Source organism: Halichoerus grypus, chromosome 2 (genome assembly GCF_964656455.1).
Source record: "Halichoerus grypus chromosome 2, mHalGry1.hap1.1, whole genome shotgun sequence".
NCBI lineage: Eukaryota > Metazoa > Chordata > Mammalia > Carnivora > Phocidae > Halichoerus > Halichoerus grypus.
Window position 1 is genome coordinate 183,514,596 of NC_135713.1, and position 18,049 is coordinate 183,532,644.

The 18,049-nt window shown below is 39.8% G+C and overlaps 1 protein-coding gene and 1 non-coding gene across 5 annotated transcripts in view; one reads left to right on the plus strand and one right to left on the minus strand.

Moving 5' to 3' along the window:
* SPAG9 (sperm associated antigen 9) overlaps window positions 1-18,049 on the plus strand; it is a 135,761-nt gene that overhangs the window by 10,935 nt on the left and 106,777 nt on the right. The window lies entirely within an intron of this gene.
* On the minus strand, window positions 10,062-10,167 carry LOC118545973 (U6 spliceosomal RNA). Its single transcript, XR_004922323.1, has one exon. It is a non-coding gene; the product is annotated as a U6 spliceosomal RNA (small nuclear RNA).

Consider the following 18,049-nt stretch of genomic DNA (forward strand, 5'->3'; position numbering starts at 1 on the left):
CCCTCCTCCCTCTCATGCTCTCTGTCTCTCATTCTCTCTCAAATAAATAAATAAAATCTTTAAAAAAAAAAAAAAAGATCATAGGCATTACTGGGGCGCCTGGGTGGCTCAGTCGTTAAGCATCTGCCTTCGGCTCAGGTCATGATCCCAGGGTCCTGGGATCGAGCCCCACATCAGGCTTCCTGCTCAGCGGGAAGCCTGCTTCTCCCTCTCCCACTCCCCCTGCTTGTGTTCCCTCTCTTGCTGTGTCTCTCTCTGTCAAATAAATAAATAAAATCTTTAAAAAAAAAAAAAGATCATAGGCATTACTTCTGTATTTGCAAAGGTTGGGCTAATCAAAAGGAATGAGATCTTGCCATTTGCAATGACATGGATGGAACTGGAGGGTATTATGCTGAGCGAAATAAGTCAAACAGAGAAAGACATGTATCATATGACCTCACTGATATGAGGAATTCTTAATCTCAGGAAACAAACTGAAGGTTGCTGGAGTGGGGGGTGGGGTGGGAGGGATGGGGTGACTGGGTGATGGACACTGGGGAGGGTATGTGTTCTGGTAAGCGCTGTGAATTGTGCAAGACTGTTGAATCTCAGATCTGTACCTCAGAAACAAATAATGCAATATATGTTAAGAAAGAAAAAAAGAAGAAGAATGTAGCAGGAGGGGAAGAATGAAGGGGGGGAAATCGGAGGGGGAGAAGAACCATGAGAGACGATGGACTCTGAAAAACAAACTGAGGGTTCTAGAGGGGAGGGGGGTGGGAGGATGGGTTAGCCTGGTGATGGGTATTGAGGAGGGCACGTTCTGCGTGGAGCACTGGGTGTTATGCACAAACAATGAATCATGGAACACTATATCTAAAACTAATGATGTAATGTATGGGGATTAACATAACAATAAAAAAATTTAAAAAAAAAGGTTGGGCTAGGTGATCCTTTTTCATTTTTCAAAATTTATTATTTTTTATTTTGTTTATATCTTTTTTGTTTTGTTTGTTTTTGGAGGGAGTCTAGGTGATTTTTAAAAGTCATGATACTCTAATAATTTTAAACTTAATGTGGCTTCCTTTTTGTATTTTAATTAATTTTAGATTTGTTTGAGTTGCTGCTTGAAAAATACGTTTTGAATAAAATTTCCACACAAATGAGGGTTAAGTGCCCAAACTTAATTTTAACTATTTGCTTATGATCTTTTGATAGACATTTTTTCCCCTAAGATTTTATTTATTTATTTATTTGAGAGAGAGAGGATGAGCGACCAAAGCAGTCGCTTAACCGACTGAGCCACCCAGGTGCCCTAACAACATTTATTTTTGAAGAACGTTTCATTCTGAAGAACAGGGAATATTTTATTTCTTGGGCATTAAAACATATATTGGTTAAAAGCCTCCACTAGTTTATTATGATATAATAAAATTTCTAATTTCTATTATCAGATCCTTAGTTTGAATTTTCTTTCAGTTACCTGTTGCCCTAGCCTCATTTTTTGTTACTGCTACCTATTCAAAAACAAATACCTTTTGAAAAGTTAAACAGGTTGCACAGAAGTGTGGAATCAAATATAACAGGCTTTTGTAAAACCAGAAGGGTAACTTTTTAAAAAGGCTATTGTTTGTCTATGGTTCTACTATGAAAATAGTCTACTTGAACTTGTTTGATGTGATTTGGGAAACATTTAACAGAGATTACCCACTTATTTGTGGCTCTGTTAGTTTTAACTCTTTAAAGAATATTTTTGTGCTGGGATAGGAATTCATCCAGTAATTTACTCAGTGTTAACTACCTCTAAGCTAGCTGAGGGTCAGGAAGCGAGCAAAGATTTCTGAAGAGGTAAAATGAATGTCTCAAATTTTGTGTAATAAAGTTCATGATCTTGGCCTACTGAATAAACATTTAAAGGCAAAGCACTTATTCATAGTATCCTTATGCTATTCTATTCTGTTCTGTTCTATTCTATTCTATTCTATTCTAATTTAAGAGAATGTGTGCCTGTGAGGCGCAGGGGGAGAGGGAGAGAGAGCATCCCAAGCAGACTCTGTGCCCAGCATGGAGCCTGATGCGAGGCTAGATCTCAGGACCCTGAGATCATGACCTGAGCTGAAACCAAGAGTCGGATGCTGGGGCGCCTGGGTGGCTCCATTGGTTAAGAGATCGAGCATTGAGCGTCTGCCTTCAGTTCGGGTCATGATCCCCGGGTCCTGGGATGGAGCCCTGCATCGGCTCCCTGCTCTGCGGGAAGCCTGCTTCTCTCTCTCCCACTCCCCCTGCTTGTGTTCCCTCTCTCACTGTCTCTCTGTCAAATACATAAATAAAATCTTAAAAAAGAAAAAAGTCTGATGGCTAACCAACTAACCGACTGAGCCACCCAGTATCCTTATTTATGTATGTATGTATTTATTTATTTATGAAAGATTTTATTTATTTGACACACAGAGAGAGCACGAACGGGGAGCGGCAGGCAGAGGGAGAGGGAGAAGCACTGATGCGGGGCTCGATCCCAGGATGCTGGGATCATGACCTGAGCTGAAGGCAGATGCTTAAATGACTGAGCCACTTAGGTGCCCCAGTATCCTTTATTTTATTTTATTTTATTTATTTTTATTTTTTATTTTTTACTTGAAAGTGTGTTTTTGTTTTATTTTTAAGATTCTGTTCATTTATTTGACAGGGAAAGCACAAGCAGGGGGATTGGGAGAGGGAGGAGCAGACTCCCCGCTGAGCAGCAGGCAGCCCAGTGCAGGGCTCCATCCCAGGGACCTGAGCTGAAGACACTTAACCGACTCAGCCACCTAGATGCCCCAAGTATCCGTATTTTAAGTAAAATAGTTTCTTAGCCCTCAACAGGTTATAAACAACAAATTAAGAGAGTATCTATTAGAGGGTGCCTGGGTGGCTCGGTTGGTTGAGCGACTGCCTTCGGCTCAGGTCATGGTCCTGGAGTCCCGGGGTCGAGTCCCGCATCGGGCTCCCTGCTCAGCGGGGAGTCTGCTTCTCCCTCTGACCCTCCCCCCTCTCATGTGCTCTCTCTCTCTCTCTCAAATAAATAAATAAAATCTTTAAAAAAAAAAAAAAAGAGAGTATCTATTAGAGATAAGTACTTATATATAACAAATGGCAGGTATCTCTGAAGCAGATACTGAAAATTATAAAAAGTGGCTAAGGGCAGTGCAGTGGCAAAGGGCAAGGGCAATAGGGTCAGATTGCCTTAGTTCAAGTCCTGGCTCTATTACTTCCTAGCTTTGAAATCATGGACAGGTTTCTTAATGCCAAACCTCAATTTCTTTTTTTTCTTTTTGAAGGTTTTGTTTATTTGACAGAGAGAGAGCGCGAGCACAAATAGGGGGAGAAGGAGAAGGAGAAGGAGGTTTCCCGCAGAGCAGGGAGCCCAATGCGGGGGCTTGATCCCAGGACCCTGGGATCATGACCTGAGCCGAAGGCAGATGCCCAACTGAGTGAGCCACCCAGGCGCCCCGAAACCTCAATTTCTTAATTATAAATAGGGATAATAATAGTAACAACCTTAGTAAGGTTGTTGTGAGGATTATACAAGAAAAATGAGCTTTTCAAAGCCCCAGGCATTTGGCTAATAAGTACTAAATGTTACCTGTATTTCTGATACCTACCTATCTATCCATCTCATTTATTTATTTATAAAACAGATGTTAATTAAGCACTCTGTGCCTGGACCAGAGGTACAAGAATGAATAGTCCAGGGTATTGCTCTTGAGGAGCTCATAGTCTAGTGGGGGGAGGCTAATGTAAATAACTAGGGCAGCTTTATGTAAGTATTTTATTTTTTTTAAAGATTTTATTTATTTATTTGACAGAGAGAAAGAGATAGTGAGAGAGGGAACACAAGCAGGGAGTATGTGAGAGGGAGAAGCAGGCTTCCTGCTGAGCAGGGAGCTGGACGTGGGGCTCGATCCCAGGACCCTGGGATCATGACCTGAGTCGAAGGCTGACGCTTAATGGCTGAGCCACTCAGGCGCCCCTTTATGTAAGTATTTTAAACAAGTATTGTATATACAAGATGCTATATAGGAATAAGTTCATAGAGACAGGGTGGCATTTAACTGGGTTATATGTCACAAATCCAAAGTATGAAGGGTTTGATAGTGTGTGACTATTCAGAAGACTACAAAAACATGACATTTATTTTTCCTATATTTAAGTAGTAAATATTAATTTTCCGTATGTTCTTTGATAACGTACTAGTACTTCTGCCACATAGGGGAGTGGCAAGAATTGAGGTTTAATAGATAATCAGGTGTCAGAAAGTAAGGGACAGTATTTTCAAATTTCTTGAAGGCATCACATACTGTAATACAGTATGGCTTATAATTGTGCTTCACGGTGATTCACAATGATGCTTCTTCCCAACATGAGGTTACATTTTATTTGTTATGCTCTATTTTAAGGAGGTAGGTGTGTATGAAATTCTAGAAACATTTTGAATTAAAACATGTGATAAAAATGTTTTGGTTCTTCAGATTTTCTTAAAAATATGGTTATGAAGACTACTTCATTTCTTAGAGATACTGTCAACTGATAATATTGTTGACCTTGAACATTTTCATTCCCCTAACAGACTGCATTTATTTTAATTTAGGTAACTCGATTTTTTATTCCTGTGAAAATTTCACTTTATTTAGTTGTCAACATATTTTTTTTCCTTAAAAAAAAATTTAAAGATTTTATTTATTTATTTGACAGAGAGAGACACAGCGAGAGAGGGAACACAAGCAGAGGGAGTGGGAGAGGGAGAAGCAGGCTTCCTGCCGAGCAGGGAGCCCAGTGTGGGGCTCCATCCCAGGACCCAGGAATCATGACCTGAGCTGAAGGCAGATGCTTAACCACTGAGCCACCCAGGCGCCCCATTCCTTAAAATTTTTATTGTGGTAAAATATACATAGCGTAGGGCCTCCTGGGTGGCTCCCCTTGTATACTCCCTTGTAGGTCTCCTGATCCATGAACATGATGCTTTCCATTTATTTAGTATAACAATGTTTTGTTGTTGTCACAGTAAAAGTTTTGCATTTCTTTTTTTTTTTTTTCCTTAAAGATTTTATTTATTTGACAGAGAGAGATACAGCGAGAGGAGGAACACAAGCAGGGGGAGTGGGAGAGGGAGAAGCAGGCTTCCTGCCAAGCAGGGAGCCGGATACGGGGCTCGATCCCAGGACCCTGGGATCATGACCTGAGCCGAAGGCAGACGCTTAACGAATGAGCCACCCAGGCGCCCCTAAAAGTTTTGCATTTCTTTTGTTAAATTTACTTCTAGGCATTTAGTTCTTTTCCCCTTGAGTATTGCCCTTGTATATGTATATACAAATCTCTTATCAGATATATGACTTGCTAATATGTTCTCCCATTCTGTGTGTTGTCTTTTTACTTTCTTTTTTTTTTTTGATGTTCTTTTTCTTTTTTTTTTTTAATTTAAGTAGTTTCTACACCCAATGTGGGGCTTGAACTCATGACCCCAAAATCAAGAGACACATGCTCTACCAACTGAATCAGCCAAGTATCCCCACCTTTATACTTTCTTTTTTTTCTTTTCTTTTCTTTTCTTTTTTTTAAGATTTTATTTATTTATTTGACAGAGAGAGACACAGCGAGAGAGGGAACACAAGCAGGGGGAGTGGGAGAGGGAGAAGCAGGCTTCCCGCCGAGCAGGAAGCCTGATGCGGGGCTTGATCCCAGGACCCCGTGACCATGACCCGAACCGAAGGCAGAGGCTTAACGACTGAGCCACCCAGGCGCCCCCCCCCTTTTTTACTTTCTTGATAATGTCCTTTGAAACACAAAAGTTTTTAATTTTGTTGAAGTCCAGTTTTATCTATTTGTTTCTTTTATTGCCTGTGCTCTTTGTGTATATAGAAGAAACCATTGCCTAGATCGATGTTACAAGAATTTTACACCTACGATTTCTTCTCAGAGTGTTACAGTTTTAGGTCTTAGATTTAGGTGTTTGACCCATTTTGAGTTGTTTTTAACATATGGAGTCCAAATTAATTCCTTTGCATGTGGATATCCAGTTGTCCCAGTAGCATTTGCTGATGAGACCATTCTTTTCCCAGTGAATTATCTTGATACCCTTGTTGAAATTTAATTGACTATAAATCTGAGGGTTTCTTTCTGGACTCTCAGTTGTATTCTTTTGATCTATATATCTGTCCTTAAGCCAGTACTACCCTGTTGTGATTACTGTTGTTTTGTAATAAGTTTTGATTTTGAGGAATATGTCCTCCAACTTTGTTCTTCTTCTTCTTTTTGTTTTTAAATTTTTTATTGTTATTGTTCCTCTTTTTTTAAGATTATTTTGGTCATTCTGGGTCCCTAGAATTTCCATATGATTTTTAGGATCAGTTTGTCAATTTCTGCAAAGAAGCTCTCTTGGGTTTCCATGGGGATTTTGTTTAATTTGTAGATCAGTTTGGAGAGTATTGCCATTTTACCAATATTAGGTCTCCTGTTCCATGAACATGATGCTTTCCATTTATTTAGTTTTTTAGTTTCTTTCAACAATGTTTTGTTGTTGCCAGTAAAAGTTTTGCATTTCTTTTGTTAAATTTACTTTTAGGCATTTAGTACTTTTTGATGCTTTTGTAAATGGATTTGTTTCCTTTACTGCAAAAAAAAATTATTTTTTTATTTTTAAATTTTTTATTTTTTTAAAAGATTTTATTTATGTGAGAGAGAGAGAGACCATGAACAGGGGGGAGGGGCAGAGGGAGAGGCAGAAGCGTAGTCCACACTGAGCAGGGAGCCTGACGTGGGACTTGATCCCAGGACCCCAGGATCATCACCTGAGCCCAAGGCAGACAGTTAAGCAACTGAGTCAAGCAGGCACCCCGAGTTATTCTTTAAAAAAAAAAAAGATTTATTTTATTTATTTATTTGAGAGAGAGAGAGTTCATGTGTACACAAGTGTGCAAGCCAGGAGAGGGGCAGAGGAGAGGAAGGAGAGAAGCAGACTCCCCTCGGAGCATGGAACCTGACATGGGGCTCAATCCCAGGGCCCCAAGATGATGGCCTGAGCCAAAATCAGGAGTTGGATGCTTAACCGACTGAGCCACCCAGGTACCCCTAATTATTCTTTTTACCCCTAATTATTACTCTTAAGGTAAACTCTGCCCCCAATGTGGGGCTTGAACTCATGACCCCAAGATCAAGAGTAGCATGCTCTACTGACTGAGCAAAGCAGGAGCCCTTAATTTTCTGATCATTGCAAATGTTTAGAAATACACTTTTTTTTTTTTTTAAGATTTTATTTATTTATTTGACAGAGAGAGACACAGCGAGAGAGGGAACACAAGCAGGGGGAGTGGGAGAGGGAGAAGCAGGCTTCCCGCCGAGCAGGGAGCCCGATGCGGGGCTCGATCCCAGGAGCCTGGGACCATGACCTGAGCCGAAGGCAGGCGCTTAACGCCTGAGCCACCCAGGTGCCCCTAGAAAGACACTTAATTTTTTGTATATTGATCTTGTATCCTGCTGAACTTATTTATTCTAATAGATTTTTAAATATACATTATCATGTCATCTGCAAATAGAGGTAGTTTTACTTCTGTTTCTACAATCTGGATGCCTTTTATTTAATTTTCCTGCCTAAATACCCTAATTAGAACCTCTTGGTACAATATGGAACAGAACTGGCAAGAGTAAAATTTTTGTCTTGTTTCTGATCTTATGGGGAAAGCATTCAGTCTTTACCCATGAAATATGAGGTAGTTGTGGGGTTTTGTAGATGCTTTTTGAGGGAGTTCCTTTCTATTCCTTGTTTGTAGAGTGTTTTCATTATGAAGAGATGCTGAATTTTTTCAAGTGCTTTTTCTGTAACTATTTAGATAAGCCAGTGCTGTTCAGATATATTTTTAGGGGTGTGTGTGTGTGTGTGTAACATCTGGAAATAACAAGACACAAGTCTAATTTTATAACTAAAGTTTGAATAGTATAAAATTAATTCTTAAAAAAGGCATATGTGTACACCTAAAATTAAAACTATATGTGAAAAGCTAAAATAATGACCATATCCCCTCCTTGGTAGGATGGTTAGGGAAGGCCACAGGGGACATAACATTTCAGTTATGATATGAAGGATGAGGAAGAGACCATCAAAGGAGAGTGTCCTAGACAAAGGAAATGAGGCTCTGAGGTAGGAAACAATTTAAAATAAGGAGTCAGCCAATGTAGGGGAAAGGGAGGGGATGAGGTAGGAGAATCATGGAGGAGCTGCTCACTCACTGGGCCTTATGGGCTAAGGTAGAGTTTAGAAGTCTACACTTGTGTTCTAGTAGGAAGCCATTGATGATCTTCAATCAAAGCCATAAAATGTATCTTTAATTCATACTAAAGTATTTGTAGTGAAATCTTACGATGCTGAGGTTTGTTGGGGGAAAAGAGGAAGAATACAGACAAAATAGGATGTGCCATGTGCTGATAATTGTTGAAATTAGGTGATGGTATATAGGGGTTTATTATACTGTTCTCTCCTCCATTATGCATGTTTGAAAATTCCCAATACCATTAAAAAACAAGACACAGAAAACAACTGAAAAGAAAAATTATCCACTGTTGTTTTTTTTTTTTTTTAAGATTTTATTTATTCATTTGAGAGAGAGCTAGAGAGAGAGAGCATGAATGGAGGGAGGGGCAGAGAGAGAAGGGGAGGGAGAATCAGACTCCCCACTGAGCGGGCAGTCCAACAGTGGGGTTCAGTCCCAGGACTCTGATATCATAACCTGACCTAAGTCAGATGTTTAATTTACTGAGCCACCCAGGTGCCCCTCACTGTTTTTTTCTTTGTAGATAATTTTTAGATTTTCTTCAATACTATATACTTCTTTTCAGGATAACATTTTCTGAATTTTCTTAGTAATATAAACATATTTTTATAATAGTCAAGTGTTGAAATAAGTCACAGTGTCAGGTTTTAAGATGTGTAAATTAATTAAGTCAGAAATGTAAAATATTGATCACATACCTACAGAAGCACAAAACTGTGACAGTCAGTAAAGAATTACTTGGCTGGTCTGGTAAACTTTAGAGTGCTACACCGTTTCGGGTTTTATCAGTATGGTAATCAATTCCTGCTTGATAGTCTCTGTCATAGGCCAATGAGTTTCGGTTCTTTCTTGTTTCTTGGGGTAAGACAGTAGAAAATGAATGTTCTCTGTGTGCTGTGGTAGTCCATCACAAGGGCTAAAAGGAATATGAAATATACAGGTGCAAGAATAGTGTAGCTCATGGTCATGGAATGAAATAAATGGTCATGTTCAATTACATTTATACAGTTACGGATGACAGTTTGGGCAATGAGTAAAATTCTTTTTGTGTGTGTGAGTAAAAGTCACATGTGTTGTACTTGTTTGGCTATTTTGTCTACAGGTTTTGTTTGTTTTTATTTACTTACTTTTCCTGTTAATAGATGCAATATATGCTCTTTGTGATAAACAAAACAGAATCAAAGCATTATAGAAATACTTCTAGAATCCTGCCTATTAGAGAAACCTCACTTTTTTTTTTTTAAAGATTTATTTATTTATTTATTTTCCCGGGGAGGGGGAAGAGGGGGCAGTAGCAGAGGGAGAGGAAGAAGCAAACTTTTCCCTGAGCAGGAGCATGACCCATGAGCTCAATCCCAGGACCCTGAGATCATGACCTGAACTGAAGTCAGATGCTTAACCAACTGAGCCACCCAGGCGCCCCTCCCTGTATCTTGCCCACACTTGACACTCTCAGACTTTTTGGCTTTAGTTTCTAATCTGATATTTGTGAAACAACCTTTAAATTTGCTTTTCTCAGATCACTACTGTGGTTGAGTATATTTTCTTATATTTATTGATGATCTGCTTGCCTTTTCTGTGAATTGCCTGTTCAGTTTCATTTACTCATAACTGGCAACAACCTGTGTCTGTCTGGATAGATCTAAATTATTCTTTACAATGGCTTTATAGTATTCCCTTATATGATCATCAGCGGCTGTAACAGACCATTGGGGGAAAAGGACTGGGGAACCTGTACTTAATTATTTTTAGAAATTTTAATTCCAGTACAGTAAATATAAAAATTTGGAATGCTTCACAAATTTGTATGTCATCCTTGTGCTGAGGCCATGCTAATCTTCTCTGTATGTTCTAATTTTAGTATATGTGCTGCTGAAGCTAACATGGGAATCTGTACTTTAAATTAGACCTAAGAGATGTATCATCCAAAAGCAACATAGGGACTTTGTTTGCATCCTGGCTATGAACATCTATGAGACAGCCAGGAAAATCTGAATGGTGACTGGATATTCCCTATTATTTCATTAAGGATTGAGAAATGGTGCTATTGTAACTTAGTTATTCCTTCAGCATTTTTTACCTAATTTTCTTATAAAAGAGAACCTCTCCCTCATCAACTGTTTGATTACCCTAAGGTATAGTTTGTGCAAGAAAGATAGGATAAGTGCTATACTATTCAGTTCATACTTTTGTAATTTCCAGGAGCTCTTCCTTCTTGCTCTTCCCCGACCCCCACCTCTTTCTAAAAATAGCATACTGTTCCGATTTCATGGATGTAATGACTTTTCTTTGGTCTTTGACTATATTAATTATAGTTTTCATTTGTTCCTGTTTTGTCTGTTTCCTCGGAGTCCCATTTTCTTCCTGGTAGTTTTGGTCTCTTTCAGGTTGGAGCTTCACGTGCCTGATAACCCGTAATTATCCCTTCATGTTTTAAGCATGAGGCACTAAAAAAAAGGAGGGCCAGAAGCTTTGTGTGCCTGGAAGCAGTTTATTGCCAATTGGGAACCCAGATTTCAGTATCCCATGGTCTTTTTGCTCAGAGGCATTTGAGTTTTGCCAAGGAAAGATAATGTCATGGGGAGTGGAGTGGTAGATAAGCCTAGTCATTATGAGAATCTGGGTGAGGGCCAGAATGGAAAGGGGGCTATCAGTGTTGCTTCTTGGTATATAAATTTTCACTTAATTCCTTTCTTTTCATTTAGCACCTATTTGTTAGGGGTATTCCCTTGTGTAGAATCTCTCTTATTGAGGGGTGCCTGGGTGGGTGGCTCAGATGGTTAAGCATCTGCCTTCAGCTCAGGTCATGATCTCCGGGCCCTGGGATTGAGCCCCTACTTGGGGTTCCTGCTCTGTGGGGTGTCTTCTCCTTCTCCCTCTGCCCCTCCCCTCTGCACTTGTGCTCGCACGCTTGCTCTCTCTCTCAAATGAATTAATTAAATCTTAAAAAAAAATAGAATCTCTTACTGAGTCTATTCAGAAAACAAATTTCTTGTCTTCTGTGTGGGTAGACAGGAGGGCCACCTGGCTCCTCTGGGATGGCACTGGGGATGTATTAGGGATGTTACTCACTTTTACTAGTGCATCCAACTGGGCCACTTGTATGCCCCACCTTTTTTTTTTTTCCCCAGTAAGTTCTATGCCCAATACGGGGCTTGAACTCATGACCCTCCCCCCCCCCCCCTCCCGAGATCAGGAGCTGCATGCTCTACCTACTGAGACTTAGCTAGCCAGGCACCCCTAGTTGGTTGTCTTAAACAGGATCAAATAAGATGGTTCACATATTTACATTGGTTAATGTTTCTTAAATTTCTCTTAATCTCTAACAGCTCTCCATTTTTTCCCCCTTGCTAATGAGTTTTGAAGAAACTGGACCATTTGTATTTGAAAATTTTCCACATTTTGGATTGGAGGGGGAAATCATATCCTTTGGGTATTGTTTAATATGGTCTATCCTCTTGCAGTTCCTGGCTGGCTCAGTTGGAAGAGCATGCGACTTTTGATCTTGGGGTTGTGAGTTTGAGCCCCACCGTGGGTATAGAGATTAGCTAAATAAATAAATTAAAAACTTTAAAAAATATATGGTTTCTCATTTCTTAAGGATACTACATTGAAAAACAATTACATTAAATGGAACTAATTATTATCAAATGGAATTTGATAATAATTACCTAATGTAATGCAATATTTTCCTTCTCCCACTCTGCAGAGTAAATGTGGGGATACTTAGCATTAATAAGTTGTCAGCCTTTTATTTGGTGGTATTATTTTTTAGACAACTACTGTAGTCAAAGTTACTAATAAAGGGCTTTTCTTTTTTTGGCTCTTGCATCTTTACTCCCAATTAGGAACAGTCTCTAGGGACTTTTTTTTTTTTTTTTTTGAAACTTCGGGTGCTTGCCTTTTCAAAGTATTCATTTGTTTTTCTCCAGAACAGTGGGGCAAAACAGCCCCTATAAGCCATCTGGACTTGAAACCATTTTGCTTCGTCACAAAGCTTATTCTTTTTAGATCCTGACATAAGTCTGTATTGTTTACTGACTTTTTTTTTTTAACAGTGTCTAGTTGCTCCCAGGAGAGTACTGTCTGAAGTTATGTCAATGTTGTTGGCTGATTAGTAATTGAGAGGGGAAAGGGGCATTTAGTGAAGAGGGGTTTATCTTTTATCATACATGCTAAAAAAGCCCATGCATGGGCTCTTACCCTTCCCACCCAACACTTTTTTAAAAAAGATGTGCAAGAGAGAAGACATAAAGACAAAGACACAGAGGGTTGGGGGAGATGTGTACTCTACAGCAACATTCCTGAGAGATTTGACAAACTGCTATGCAGAAGGGGAGTAACCAGAATTTTCCAGGGGTTGAATGCTCTTGGAATTTGAAAAACTGCTGCTCTCCTGCCTTGATTTTTGTTGTTGTTGTCATTGTTTCAAGTTTTTGTTTAAAGATTTTACTTATTTATTTGACAGAGAGAGTACAAGCAGAGGGACCGAGAGGGAGAGGGAGAAGCAGACCCCCTGCTAAGCAGGGAGTCTCATGAGGGGCTCAATCCCAGGACCTGGGAACATGACCTGAGCCAAAGGCAGATGCTTAACCGACTGAGCCACCCAGGCGCCCCTCAAGTTTTTGTTTAAATTCTAATTAGTTAACGTATAGTGTAATATTGGTTTTGGGAGTACTGCCTTGATTTTGATATTGCCCTAACCCCCCCAGCATTTGCCAAATGTAGTGGAGGGTGACCAACTTGATAAAGTTTGCCACTAAAAAGAAGTTAAGGCACATTTAATCAGTTATGATTGCCCATAGGCTTCTTATGAGCTTTCATATACTTTTTGCCCCCCTCCTTCAAAATGTTTCTGGCTTGGATAATGCCTCAAGCCTTATTTCCTTTGCATAAAAATAATGCATTATATGCAAATTTTGGTGATAAAAGGAATTTTAGTTGGGTTGGGAACTTTTGTTTTTTTATTTTTTTAAAGATTTGACAGAAAGAGAGATAGCAAGAGCAGGAACACAAGCAGGGGGAGTAGGAGAGGGAGAAGCAAACTTCCCGTTGAGCAGGCAGCTGGTGCATGCAGGGGTCAGATGCAGGGCTCGATCCCTGTACTCTGGGATCATGACCTAGGCAAAAGGCAGACGCTTAACTAAGCCACCTAGGCGCCCCTTGCTATTATTTTAATATGTGCCTCCAAATCTTTTCTTTATTCCTCCAGTTTTTTATGATCATGCTACCTGTAATGTTTTATATCAAAGCCCTTAAGGAATGTATGAAAAAATAATACTTTTCATACATTTTCTAAATACTTTAATCTGCATTGTTAACCTGCAGTTGGGTTGTGCCAGTTACACCCCAAATAATGAGATAATTTATTTAGAAATAAATATCCTGTGTGTGCAGTTGCATAGCTCACAGGTAGCTCCCCTTGATATTAAAAATAAATTCTATTACCCATAGCTACCTCCTTTTTTTTTTAAGTTTTTATTTAAATTCCAGTTAGTTAATATACAGTGTTATATTAGTTTCAGGTGTACAATATAGGGACTGAGCACTTCCATGCATCACCCGGTACTCATCACAAGTGTACTCCTTAATCCCCATCATCTATTTCACCCAACCCCCTGATGTGATTTGAAGTGGGGTTCAGCAAAGAAAGAATTCTTGAAACATTTTCGGTGGAGAAAGGTGGTTTTATTATAGTACGGGGATAGGACTCGTGGGCAAACAGTGCTGCACTGGGATTGTGAAGAGCAGTTGATCATATACTTAGGAGTTGGGGGAGGTGAAGACAAAAGGAAGTTTCCAAAAGGATTTTCCTATGTCAAAGAAGACTTACAGGATCCTGGATGCCTAGCTATTATCAAGCTAAGGTTGTTTTTGCCTCTAGCAAGGCATTAACGTTAAGATTGGGAGTTCCTGGAGGAATGTCATAGTTTGTCTGCCTCAAGTATTTGTCAAAGGGCTACAGGTTATAAGAAAACTTATTTTTCTTTTTAAGATTTTATTTATTTATGTGAAACTGAGGGTTCTAGAGGGGAGGGGGGTGGGAGGATGGGTTAGCCTGGTGATGGGTATTGAGGAGGGCACGTTCTGCATGGAGCACTGGGTGTTATGCACAAACAATGAATCATGGAACACTGTATCTAAAACTAATGATGTAATGTATGGGGATTAACATAACAATAAAAAAATTAAAAAAAAAGATTTTATTTATGTGAAAGAGAGAGAGAGAGCATTAGTGGGGTGAGGGGCAGAGGGAGAAATGGACTCCCCGCCAAGCAAGGACCCTGACGTGGGGCTCGATCCTGGGGCTCCAGGGTCATGACCTGAGCCAAAGGCAGAGGCTTAACCAACTGAGCCACCCAGGCACCCCAGAAAACTTAATTTCATTTACATTTCTTTTGCCTTTGTTCTCTACATCACCCCCAACCACCTCCCTTCTGGTAACCATCAGTTCGTTCTCTGTAGTTACAAGTCTGTTTCTTGGTTTGCCTCTCTCTTTTCTTTTTCCCTTTGCTCGTTATTCTGTTTCTTAAAATCCACATATGAGTGAAGTCATATGGTCTTTGTCTTTCTCTGACTTATTTCACTTAGCATTATATTCTCTAGTTCCATCCATCTTGTTGCAAATGGCAAGAATTCATTCTTTTTTATGGCTAATTTTCCATTATATATATATAAAACACATCTTCTTTATCCATTCATCAATCAGTGAACACTTGGGCTATTTCCATAATTTTGCTGTTGTAGATACCTACCCCCTTTGTTTATCCCAGATAAGCAATTATCACCATCCACCATTGGTTAAACTAGAGATCTATCCTTTTTCCTGATTTTTCCTTCTTCTGTCTTCTCCCTTATATTCATTCAGTCACCAATTCTGTGTATTTTACCTCCAACAAATTCTCTTGAATTCATCCTCCTCTCCATTCTCACTGACACTGCTTATAATCCTCTGTCATTTGGACTACTGTGGTGACCTCTGGTCTCCCTTTACACACTCAGACTTCCCCAGCCCCCTCCATTGCATTTCCCATTTGGTTTCAGACTGAGCTTTCCAAAGTGTGAGTGAAGTTCAGCATCCCTGATATGATCTAGTATCTTGCAAGGCCCTGTGTGATTTGGTCCTTGATTTTCCAGCCTCATCTCCGGCCATTCTCTCTCACTTTCCTTTTTTTTCTCCTTAAGATTTTATTTATTTATTTGACAGGGAGAGAGAAAGCAGAAGCAGGGGGAGTGGCAGGCAGAGAGAGAGAGAAACAGGCTCCCCACTGAGCAAGGAGCCCTGGGATCATGACCTGAGCCGAAGGCAGACGCTTAACTGACTGAGCCACCCAGGCACCCCAAACTATGTGATTTTTTAAAAGTCTCATTTCATATTTGGATTTTGAAATGTTAACTCCTTATTGTAGAAAGTCTTCCAAGAATCATGTCATATAGAAGCCTGAGACTGAATTGTAAACCAAGGTTGTGCTGTTACATCCCATATTGGTGTCACTTGGGTAGTAACAGAAACACCAGCCATCTCTTATCAGCATCAGCCTCAAATTAGGTGACTATTGAATTATGTGAGATCTTCAGAAATTCATCTTTTGTTAGTCACCTATGTTTAATGCCTGTTTTCTTTTGCTAAATTTCAAACAATGGAACATAGGAACCAGGGCTGTCTTGTAACCTTCCTGGCATCTTAGGATACTTAGAACAATAAAGACTCAAGCTGTGTGTTGAGAGGATGGATGGATGGATAGATGGATGGATGGATGAATAGATGAATGGAATCTTACTTGCCCACAAAGTCAATTTGTGAATCAGAGGAGAGATTCTCAACTTACTCTTTGGCTAATGGTTTATTCTTTACATCAGCTACTCAAATTTCAACCCTAAATTGTATTTTGCTGCGCATGCCATGGTCTTTATGCCTGCCTTTGCATGTGCTGTTACCTCTGTCTGGAATGTCTTTACCCCACTTCCTCAGATAAACTGTTTCTTTCAGAGTCAGCTGAAATTCAGGCCTTTTTTCTCTTTTTCTTTAATTAATGTAAGCTCTACACTCAACCTGGGGCTTGAACTCACCGCCGCATCAAGAAGTCCCCCATCAAGAGTTACATACTTTACCAACTGAGCCACCTAGGTGCCCCTGGGCTGCTCTCTCTCTTTTAATAGTTTAATGTATTATTATTATTTTTTTTTAAGTAGGCTCCAAGGCCAGCATGGAGCCCAATGTGGGACTTGAACTCACCACCCTGAGATCAAGATCTGGGCTGAAATCAAGAGTTGGTCACTCAACCAACTGAACCACCCAGGAGCTCCTAGTTTATTGTATTTTAATAGCAAACTTACAGGAACAGCACAGAAGACAGACAACATTAAAAACATGTACTTAGATGTAGGACAACTTGGAAATGTATAGTGCTGTCAATAAGAAATTTACTTGTTTTAAAAATATCCAAATGCTGGCATTGTCCAGAAAAATCTAACAGGTTTATTTATAATTTTTATAAAGTTGAACTCCTGAAATGTGTTTGCGGAAACATTTTGACTTTGGGCTTTTTTAAAAAAGATTTTATTTATTTGTTTGACAAAGAGATAGCACAAGTAGGCAGAGCGGCACGCAGAGGGAGAGGGAAAAGCAGCTCTCCGCTGAGCAGGGAACCCGATTTGGGGCTTGATCCCAGGACTCTGGGATCGTGACCTGAGCTGAAGGCAGCCACTTAACAGACTGAGCCACCCAGGTGCCCCAATATTGTCTTTTTTTTTTTTTAGATTTTACTTATTAATTTGACAGAGAGAGATAGCAAGAGCAGGAACACCAGCAGGGGGAGTGGGAGAGGGAGAAGTGGACTCCCTGCTGAGCAAAGAGCCCAATGCAGGACTTGATCCCAGGACCCTGAGATGATAACCTGAGCTGAAGGCAGACGCTTAACCAACTCAGCCACCCAGGTGTCCCTGGGCTTTTCTTTTTAAAGGTAGATTTGCCTGAGCGGCTCAGTTGATTAAGCATCTGCCTTTGGCTCAGGTCATGATCCCAGGGTTCTGGGATCGAGCCCCACATCGGGCTCCCTGCTCAGCAGGAAGTCTGCTTCTCCCCCTCTCCCTCCCCCAGCTTTATGTCTCTCTCTCAAATAAATAAAATCTTAATAAACAAATAAAAGCAGATTTAGTCATTTAATTCTCTATGTTTCTATTGCTCCTTATGCTTGCTTCCATTATAGTACTTAGCATATTATATTGTTAACTGTTTACTCCTTTTCCTTGATGGCTGTCATGAAGTAACTGCCTGGATTGGATGGCTAGATAAAGAGTTTTAGTTTTATATTTAGTATGTTATTTAAGAGTAAATAACATTACTTAGTAGTTGTAATAAATATCTTTTTACTGCCAACTGCTTATTCTGTACTCCTGCTGAGATCTGGAGAATAGTCATTATAAATAGGTGTGTGGCTGTATTTAATTGTGACTTTTTTTCCTTCTTTTTTTTTTAAAGATAGATTTATTTATTTATTTATTTGAGAGAAAGAGAGAGAGTGAGCAGGCGGAAGGATTAGGGAAAGGGAGAGGGAGAAGCAGACTGCCCGCTGAGTGTGGAGCCTGATGAGGGGCTTGATTCCAGGACACCAAGATCATGACCTGAGCAGAAGGCAGACACTTAAAAGATTGAGCCACCCAGGAGCCTAACTTTTTTTCTTTGATTAAAAAGTGACAGAATGGGATATGTTCCTATTTTTACGTTATTTCAATTAGTGTGTGTGTTAAGTTGAAATTGGTGGAGT